An 11,390-nucleotide genomic window follows, 5' to 3' on the forward strand; every position below is an offset into this window, starting at 1 on the left:
GCAGCTGCTGCTCACTGTGTGCAGGTGCATTTATAGTACACACAGTGCATGCATGCCCAATCTAGTAAGATCGCTCATTTCACTGCTGGGTGAAATGAGCGGTCCCCCCACCCCCATCCACTTAGCTCACATCGTGCTGTGTTGAGCGTGGAGTGAGATGTGTGCTGAGCAGCCTGTGATAGATCACTCAGCACACATCTCTGGGAGAAATCTCCCATGTGTACCCCCCCTTTTAAAAGAAAGATTACCTCCAGGGTCAAGCACCTGAGATATGAGTTTTAAACCATTTTGATGCATTCGAAGAAAAGTGAAACTATGCCTGGGGTAAACATAGGATTTCCTCATATTGGTATTCACGCTGATTGAAGAGGATTGCACCCTATCCATGCCTCATATGTGTCTCTAAAAAATATATGTTACAGGAGGGTTAAGTTCGAGGAGACCCAAATGGGTGGATTCCAAGAAAAAGTACTTCAACAACTTGAATATATAAATATGAATTTATTGTATACTTAGCTAAGTTTATTGATCAATTCAGCAGATGTTCAATACAGCAATCACATCAGCATACTCAGGAGCCTCTCCCTCTGCATCTAGAGGCTGATTTATATTCAGATCATCCTGGCACTTCTGCAGTCAGTGGTTCATCCAAGCTGTTTTGGCTACTGACCCACCCGAAGGTCACATACTTATAGGGCTACTGAGCAGCCTCAGATGTGACAATACCATAAAAGGGCATCCTAAAGGTCACAAACTGATAGGGTTACTGACCAGCCTCAGATGTGGCAATACTATAAAAGGGCATATCCTACAGCTCACATACTGATAGGTCATGTAGCAACAGGATATATGATGCACAAAAGAATGTACAATGCTGTATGCAAAGTCCTGTTATTCACACTCATATAATGAATAGAATGAAGCTTAAAGCACGTATTGTTTAGTCAGCATACAATCTGTCATGTAATATCTTCAGTATGTTTATTCATTCTGTTATTTGTATTAGGTGCTAAAACTGCCTGAAAGCATCAGTTTAATATAATAGTGAAACATATTTTTGTATCACTCCTGACACTCCACCCTCTGCTCTCATGTAGTTTTGCACCATATACCTTGCAAGTTTATATACTGTATCAGTTATCTTAACATTTTCTAAACTAGAAAAAAAATATCTATTAACTATATACCACATTTAGTCACCAAATATATTGTTAAAAACTAGAGATGTGCACCGGAAATTTTTCGGGTTTTGGTTTTGGATTCGGTTCCGCGGCCGTGTTTTGGATTTGGACGCGTTTTGGCAAAACCTCCCTGAAAATTTTTTGTCGGATTCGGGTGTGTTTTGGATTTGGTTTTTTTTTTTTCAAAAAACCCTCAAAAACAGCTTAAATCATAGAATTTGGGGGTAATTTTAATCCTATAGTATTATTAACCTCAATAACCACAATTTCCACTCATTTCCAGCCTATTCTGAACACCTCACAATATTATTTTTAGTCCTAAAATTTGCACCGAGGTCGCTGGATGACTAAGCAAAGTGACCCAAGAGGGCGGCACAAACACCTGGCCCATCTAGGAGTGGCACTGCAGTGGCAGACAGGATGGCACTTCAAAAAATTGGCCCCAAACAGCACATGATGCAAAGAAAAGAGAAAAATAGGTGCACTGTGGTCGCTGGATAGCTAAGCTAAGCGACACAAACACCTCAATATCACAGGAATTATTCGTTCTAATCAATGGTATTATTGGTCCAAATCACTGGAAGAAAATGACAAAATCACTGGAATTATTCATTCTAATCAATGGTATTATTGGTCCAAATCACTGGAAGAAAATTACAAAATCACTGGAATTATTCGTTCTAATCAATGGTATTATTGGTCCAAATCACTGGAAGAAAATGACAAATCACTGGAATTATTCATTCTAATCAATGGTATTATCGATCCAAATCACTGGAAGAAAATGACAAAATCACTGGAATTATTCGTTCTAATCAATGGTATTATTGGTCCAAATCACTGGAAGAAAATGGAATGGATGGACACTTGCAGTGACACAGAGCTGCAAGATACAGCAATGTAGAAGAGTAAAAAGATATGTAAGTGCGCAGCCAACAGCAGCTGGTAAGGGGATGGTCAAATCCCCAAATATATTTGAAATAAAAACACAAAGTACCAGCGCTGGCTGTAAAAATTATATAAAGACGGTTTGCTGAATAAAATAACAATTTATTAAACCATTAAAAAACCAGGAGTAAATTCCTGTTATTATTCTTAATAACACTTAAAATTATAAATTCCCCCTGGGTATAATCACTTGTGCATCCACTTTCCTCTGGGACATATAATGTTACGGCTAGGACAGTCTCCAGATGGCATTCACTGTAGCAGAAGATAATTACCAGTTCCACAATGGAGATATATGATGGCATCAGCTTTAGGAAGAGTCCATTGCTAGCTGTGTTTGTGGATCCGGTCTTTTATCCTTGTTGGAATAAATTTCCCAGTGATAGGAGCAATGTTCAATGGGTGCCGAAGATGTCAAAGTCCCAATGTATCGTGGAGTGATGCCCAGGTGGGTAGACAGGCTCAACGCGTTTCGCTGGCAACAGGGTGATCCAGCTTCCTATGTTTGAGTTAATGAGAGATTCCATACCTCAAAATTGGCAAACAATAGAGCTGCAGGACTCAAGAATATCCGTATTGAGAAGGAGTTGTAGATATAGTTTGATTTTAAACCAAAACTTTTTGATATGTCCGCAGGGCCAAAGGTTATGGAGAAGATTTGCGGGCGACTATCTGCACTTTGGACATCTACCCGATTCGTCTGTTACAAAGTGACTCCTCTGACTCTGGGAGACATAAGCCCTATATAACGTTTTTTTTGATATGGGTTTCTTGCAATATTGAGGATCTCAGAATATGGAGAGTTGTATCATAATATTTGAATAATGTGTCCTCTTGTAACAAGGACAGGAAATCTTTACACCAATTATCCATTGATGATTTGCACAGATCTTTTGTCCATGTTTTTAAAATATGTCAATAGACCAGTTTGGGTTTGTATTTCTTTTGTTTAAATTTAATAAAAATCTTGTGAAACAGGTCTAAAATTTTATCAGAGAGTATATACAAGCAGGGGCAGAAGAAACTTTTTTTTCCCCCTGAGGGCACTCTTATAGTTATAAAATGTAACTTTTATTACTGTATTTTAAAAACAATAAGTATTGTAATCACATACAGATAGACAAACATCACATATAACATAGTTGTAGATAATAGCAGAGATAATAAATTATCTTGCTGTAATAAATGCTTTAAATAGACAAAGTGTAGTTCACTGATAATTCAGAAAGCTTAAGCGAAATAATTATTTTTCAAACCTGGAACCATATTTTCAAGGTCTCAGATAATTCCTATTGATACAGTAGGTAACCACTCACAGTGCAGATACTGTATATGGTCAGTAAAGAATAATAATGACTCCAAACAACAATCACCAATGAGTCCATACCACAGACTATCTCACAAAATTGCCAAATAGTTGATATCAGTCCTGAATGTCAATATTGCTGATTAATAACACAATGTGAGGGTATGTCATGCAGGATAAAGGTAAAACTCCTTGCATGAGTGGAGGGGTAGTAATAGGCAACATTGTATTTTGACACTAATTGGGGCAGCTGCTGCTCACTGTGTGCAGGTGCATTTATAGTACACACAGTGCATGCATGCCCAATCTAGTGAGATCGCTCATTTCACTGCTGGGTGAAATGAGCGGTCCCCCCACCCCCATCCACTCAGCTCACATCGTGCTGTGTTGAGCGTGGAGTGAGATGTGTGCTGAGCAGCCTGTGATAGATCACTCAGCACACATCTCTGGGAGAAATCTCCCATGTGTACCCCCCCTTTTAAAAGAAAGATTACCTCCAGGGTCAAGCACCTGAGATATGAGTTTTAAACCATTTTGATGCATTCGAAGAAAAGTGAAACTATGCCTGGGGTAAACATAGGATTTCCTCATATTGGTATTCACGCTGATTAAAGAGGATTGCACCCTATCCATGCCTCATATGTGTCTCTAAAAAATATATGTTACAGGAGGGTTAAGTTCGAGGAGACCCAAATGGGTGGATTCCAAGAAAAAGTACTTCAACAACTTGAATATATAAATATGAATTTATTGTATACTTAGCTAAGTTTATTGATCAATTCAGCAGATGTTCAATACAGAAATCACATCAGCATACTCAGGAGCCTCTCCCTCTGCATCTAGAGGCTGATTTATATTCAGATCATCCTGGCACTTCTGCAGTCAGTGGTTCATCCAAGCTGTTTTGGCTACTGACCCACCCGAAGATCACATACTTATAAGGCTACTGAGCAGCCTCAGATGTGACAATACCATAAAAGGGCATCCTAAAGGTCACAAACTGATAGGGTTACTGACCAGCCTCAGATGTGGCAATACTATAAAAGGGCATATCCTACAGCTCACATACTGATAGGTCATGTAGCAACAGGATATATGATGCACAAAAGAATGTACAATGCTGTATGCAAAGTCCTGTTATTCACACTCATATAATGAATAGAATGAAGTTTAAAGCACGTATTGTTTAGTCAGCATACAATCTGTCATGTAATATCTTCAGTATGTTTATTCATTCTGTTATTTGTATTAGGTGCTAAAACTGCCTGAAAGCATCAGTTTAATATAATAGTGAAACATATTTTTGTATCACTCCTGACACTCCACCCTCTGCTCTCATGTAGTTTTGCACCATATACCTTGCAAGTTTATATACTGTATCAGTTATCTTAACATTTTCTAAACTAGAAAAAAAATATCTATTAACTATATACCACATTTAGTCACCAAATATATTGTTAAAAACTAGAGATGTGCACCGGAAATTTTTCGGGTTTTGGTTTTGGATTCGGTTCCGCGGCCGTGTTTTGGATTTGGACGCGTTTTGGCAAAACCTCCCTGAAAATTTTTTGTCGGATTCGGGTGTGTTTTGGATTTGTTTTTTTTTTTCCAAAAAACCCTCAAAAACAGCTTAAATCATAGAATTTGGGGGTAATTTTAATCCTATAGTATTATTAACCTCAATAACCACAATTTCCACTCATTTCCAGCCTATTCTGAACACCTCACAATATTATTTTTAGTCCTAAAATTTGCACCGAGGTCGCTGGATGACTAAGCAAAGTGACCCAAGAGGGCGGCACAAACACCTGGCCCATCTAGGAGTGGCACTGCAGTGGCAGACAGGATGGCACTTCAAAAAATTGGCCCCAAACAGCACATGATGCAAAGAAAAGAGAAAAATAGGTGCACTGTGGTCGCTGGATAGCTAAGCTAAGCGACACAAACACCTCAATATCACAGGAATTATTCGTTCTAATCAATGGTATTATTGGTCCAAATCACTGGAAGAAAATGACAAAATCACTGGAATTATTCATTCTAATCAATGGTATTATTGGTCCAAATCACTGGAAGAAAATTACAAAATCACTGGAATTATTCGTTCTAATCAATGGTATTATTGGTCCAAATCACTGGAAGAAAATGACAAATCACTGGAATTATTCATTCTAATCAATGGTATTATCGATCCAAATCACTGGAAGAAAATGACAAAATCACTGGAATTATTCGTTCTAATCAATGGTATTATTGGTCCAAATCACTGGAAGAAAATGGAATGGATGGACACTTGCAGTGACACAGAGCTGCAAGATACAGCAATGTAGAAGAGTAAAAAGATATGTAAGTGCGCAGCCAACAGCAGCTGGTAAGGGGATGGTCAAATCCCCAAATATATTTGAAATAAAAACACAAAGTACCAGCGCTGGCTGTAAAAATTATATAAAGACGGTTTGCTGAATAAAATAACAATTTATTAAACCATTAAAAAACCAGGAGTAAATTCCTGTTATTATTCTTAATAACACTTAAAATTATAAATTCCCCCTGGGTATAATCACTTGTGCATCCACTTTCCTCTGGGACATATAATGTTACGGCTAGGACAGTCTCCAGATGGCATTCACTGTAGCAGAAGATAATTACCAGTTCCACAATGGAGATATATGATGGCATCAGCTTTAGGAAGAGTCCATTGCTAGCTGTGTTTGTGGATCCGGTCTTTTATCCTTGTTGGAATAAATTTCCCAGTGATAGGAGCAATGTCCAATGGGTGCCGAAGATGTCAAAGTCCCAATGTATCGTGGAGTGATGCCCAGGTGGGTAGACAGGCTCAACGCGTTTCGCTGGCAACAGGGTGATCCAGCTTCCTAAAGCTGATGCCATCATATATCTCCATTGTGGAACTGGTAATTATCTTCTGCTACAGTGAATGCCATCTGGAGACTGTCCTAGCCGTAACATTATATGTCCCAGAGGAAAGTGGATGCACAAGTGATTATACCCAGGGGGAATTTATAATTTTAAGTGTTATTAAGAATAATAACAGGAATTTACTCCTGGTTTTTTAATGGTTTAATAAATTGTTATTTTATTCAGCAAACCGTCTTTATATAATTTTTACAGCCAGCGCTGGTACTTTGTGCTTTTATTTCAAAGATACAGCAATGGCCTACTGTACAACTATATACTGTTAGTCACCAAAATGCTGCACTGTAATACTAGAAGCTATAGAAAAGTATATATATTATTGTATATATCAGTACAGACAGAGCGGTGTAACTGTGACCCATGTGTCCTGACAAGCAGTATAGAAGCTATAGAAAAGTATATATAATATTACTGTATATCAGTACAGAGCAGTGTAACTGTGACCCGTGTCCTGACAAGCAGTATAGAAGCTATAGAAAAGTATATATATTACTGTATATCAGTACAGAGCGGTGTAACTGTGACACATGTGTCCTGACAAGCAGTATAGAAGCTATAGAAAAGTATATATATTATTGTATATATCAGTACAGAGCGGTGTAACTGACACATGTGTCCTGACAAGCAGTATAGAAGCTACAGAAAAGTATATATATTATTGTATATATCAGTACAGAGCGGTGTAACTGTGACCCATGTGTCCTGACAAGTAGTATAGAAGCTATAGAAAAGTATATATAATATTACTGTATATCAGTACAGAGCGGTGTAACTGTGACACATGTGTCCTGACAAGCAGTATAGAAGCTATAGAAAATAAGAAAAGTATATATATTATTGTATATATCAGTACAGACAGAGCGGTGTAACTGTGACTCATGTGTCCTGACAAGCAGTATAGAAGCTATAGAAAAGTATATATATATTACTGTATATCAGTACAGAGCGGTGTAACTGTGACACATGTATCCTAACAAGCAGTATAGAAGCTATAGAAAAGTATATATATTATTGTATATATCAGTACAGAGCTGTGTAACTGTGACCCATGTGTGTCCTGACAAGCAGTATAGAAGCTATAGAAAAGTATATATTATATACTGGTGGTCCCCAGTCCCCACAATGCAGCACACTGATCAGATATTTGCAGCACACTGAGCACAGATATGGAGCATTTTCAGGCAGAGACTGTAGATATTTTCAGCACACTGAGCACAGATTATTTGCAGCACACTGAGCACAGATATTTTCAGCACACTGAGCACAGATTACAGAGCTTTTCAGGGAGAGAACGCAGTCACGTCCTCTCCGTTCAATCTCCAAAGCACAAGTGAAAATGGCGGCGACGCGCGGCTCCTTATATAGAATACGAATCTCGCGAGAATCCGGCAGCGGGATGATGACGTTCGGGTGCGTTCTGGTTAACCGAGCAAGGCGGGAAGATCCGAGGCTGCCTCGGAACCATGTAAAATGGGTGAAGTTCGGGGGGGGGGGGGAAGGTTCGGGTCCCGAGGAACCGAACCCGCTCATCTCTATTAAAAACATAATCAAAGCATCCTTTTAGGTGTAGGATTCCTATGAGCAACCATCAATTTGTTGTATTAAACCAGTATATCATATTCTGGATGATTGTGAGATTTCCTTCACTTCTCCATTAACTTCAGTACTCGCTTGATATGGGCCGTCATAGGGTAACTAATATCTGTAAAGTCTAGCTCATTAAAGTCTTGGAATATTATTGAATGTATGTATATGGTTCAAGTTCAATTTCCTTTAATAATGTATATGGAAATGCTGTGTCATCCATCTTGTGCAAATGTCTTATCCTCATGGGCTCTTTCTTTCAAGAAACTTCTCTCTGGCCATTGTCATCACAGGCACATCTCGAGTAAAGTCCTCTCATCTCCTCTTTCAAGCAGTGTAGAAGTAATCAGCCTGTTGGCTTAAGAACAATAGACAGTGTGAGATAAACCATTACATTAAAACAAAATAAACATTTCTTTATCCTACTGCTAATATTTCTTCTCAATGTTTCTATTCCTAAACATTTCTACAGCACAATCATCATAAATGTGTGTGTCTGTGTACCGGAAAATAATCACAAAAAGTTCAAGCTTTTACCACCCTCCGGTTAATAAAGCATATAAACATACAGCCTGCTCTAAAAACCCAATTTGCATATGCATGAACATTACTGTTTCCTAAACAACACATCCATTCATTCAATCATACTGATGTCAGTTTTGTGAATGGTATGAATCATTAAGATAACCCAATATACTCTTGCTTGTGTCTGTACAATGGGTTTCTGCCTGCTTAAATCTTCTTGGACATCCCATAATAACAACAAAAAGTCTTTAAGTCTTTGTCAACATCAGGATAGTCTCTTAGCTTGCATCTCTCTGCTTAAAACAACTTTACTCCTGGATGATGATGATGATGATGATGATGATGATATTCTGTAGCTGTTAAATACAGCATTCTTCTCCTTCTTGGCAGCAAACAATAAATTCAAATTGCCATACTTTTTGAGTGTATATGTTCAAAGTTCATGTGCCCCTTTTCAGTGTCAGGGAAGATACTCCACATTTTCAACTGCTGGCAAACTTGACAGTTCTCTGTAATATCAACCATGGTCTGGATACAGGAAATTCCTCTGATTTGAGCTTGCTGGAATGAAGATTCAACTCTTTCATTGTTTGACACCAGCATCAGTAATTGAACCCAGCATCCTAGCACCATCAGTGCTGTCTCTGTGGCGACTTGCACACCATACTTTGCACTCAGTTCTTGTGTCTGTATGCCATTCAAGACATAGGCGTGTATGTCAGTATGTTCCATATCAGCAACCATCCACATAGGCTTGACAATTGTCCAGTTTTCAAAGCAAAGATTTACTGAGTCTATTTACTTTGCAATGGCTCCTGTCTGAAGTCTGACAGTCTGTAAAGGTTGCTGTAGTGCACACTTGGTCTTAATCTGTGAATGTGGCAAAATTACGCATAAACCAGTATTTCACTCCATCTTCCAATGGTTCCTTCCACCATGGAGCTGTGTGCATGAAGAAACCCAATTCAGATGGTTCTGTTATCTCTGACAACACTGGTTTAAATCTGACAAATCCAGCAAGTAGATTTGCGGTTGCCATTGGTAACTGTGCATCTTTCAACAGTTTCTGTAACTCTGAATACATTGGGGTTTGAATTTCAGTACCAAACACAAAATCTGAACTAAATCCCCAAATCAGTGTGTTTCTAACTCTCTATTGCTCTCTGCTATAAGACAGTTTGTCTGTAATGGGTTGCACATCGTAAATCTTTATCAGTGTGTTACCAACCCCCTTGTTGAATGTATATCTCCCAGCCCCTGTGTTATCATCAGCTGGTATACAGTTTTCAGGTAACCAGTTTACTTTGCATGTTTGGCCATAAAACACATCTTGTTCACTTTTTGCAACAAGAAACTTAAGATCATTCAGTACGTGTTCACATGTAATTGTCTTAAAAGGATCTTCCACCACCCCACATTCACACTTCTGCTCAGATTTAATGTTGTCCTTATCTGTAGTGTAAATGTGCATGGTCATTTCTGTCTGGAAATTTGTTATCACAGTTTGGGCTTTGTCTGTGATATTCTGCATGGAGAAGCTATTCTCTCCCCCCTCAGTGTTGTGTAAATCAAACCCCCCTTTCAGGCATGCAGTTTGTGAAATCTTATGGGTATCAACTTCAGTCCCTCCTAACTCTTAACAGCCCCCTTGATTTCATCACTATCTGTGCTGAAACTATGTGATTGTGCTAAAACTTTACACTGTTTTTGCAAGTAGTGTGTCTGACAGGGTGCAGCTGCCCTGTTACATCTTCCTCATATTCCACTCAGAATCACTGTCTAACTGTTCCCAGTTTTGTGAGGTAATCAATGTAGGTATCTGCACAGAATCATGTTTGGGCATTTTACCCAACTGTTTCTTACGGTTCACTGTTTTAACAACATCATTTTTGAACTGTGTCTGCAATTCATGGGTACACTGTTCCTGGGACCATACACAAGTTCGCAGGACAGTATTTTGCTCCCTTAGTGCATCTCGCTCTATCAGCACTTCCTGCACGTGCAAAACAAGTATACATATAGTCTGTGCATTGAGTTTCTGAATTGCAGTCGCCGCTTGACACTCATTTTCCAAAAAAATACTTAAATCAACATTCTTTAAATCTTCTAAAGGAGTTAAGGCCCGTATTCATGGGCAGCTGTGGGGAGAGATGTGTGCTGAGTAAACCGTTCAGCACACATCTCTCCCCCCACTCAGCACAGCCTGATGTGTGCTGAGCGTGCGGGGGGGACATGTGGGATGCTCATTTCATCCAGCAGGTGAAATGAGCGACCTGCTAGATTGAGCCTGTATGCAGACCAATCTAGCACCAGCGATAGCGATGCACGGGGCTACGCATCGATATCGCTGTGGGGGGTACACATGGAGAGATCATGCTTAAGATCTACGCAATCTAGTCAGATTGATTAGATTTTAGGCTGGGATCGCTCCAGGAGTACCCCCTTTACAGTTCTGATTGGTTGCATGTATTTAGCGGCAGTCTCCAAAATGTTAAAAAAGGGCCTGGATCTATTAAGACATGATGGAACACTTGCCCCCTTCTTAATGAATAACCTTTTAAACATTTTTCTTACACAAAATTATAGCATTTTCTGGGGGTCCAAATGGGGTCTCCTACCTGGCTCGCCAAAATGTTACAGGTGGGTTAAGTTTGAGGAGATCTAAATGGGTGGATTCCAAGAAAAAAGTACTTCATCAAACAACTTGAATATATCAATATGAATTTATTCTATACTCAGCTAAGGTTACTGAACAATTCAGCAGATGTTCAATGCAGCAATCACATCAGCATACTTAGGAGCCTCACCCTCTGTGTCTAGAGCAGGGGTGGGCAATTATTTCAGCTGGGGGGCCGCTTAACACTTCCAGCGAATATTCGAGGGCCACATACAAAATATCTTGTATATACAAT

The sequence above is a fragment of the Pseudophryne corroboree genome, chromosome 1 (assembly GCF_028390025.1).
Source record: "Pseudophryne corroboree isolate aPseCor3 chromosome 1, aPseCor3.hap2, whole genome shotgun sequence".
Taxonomy (NCBI): domain Eukaryota; kingdom Metazoa; phylum Chordata; class Amphibia; order Anura; family Myobatrachidae; genus Pseudophryne; species Pseudophryne corroboree.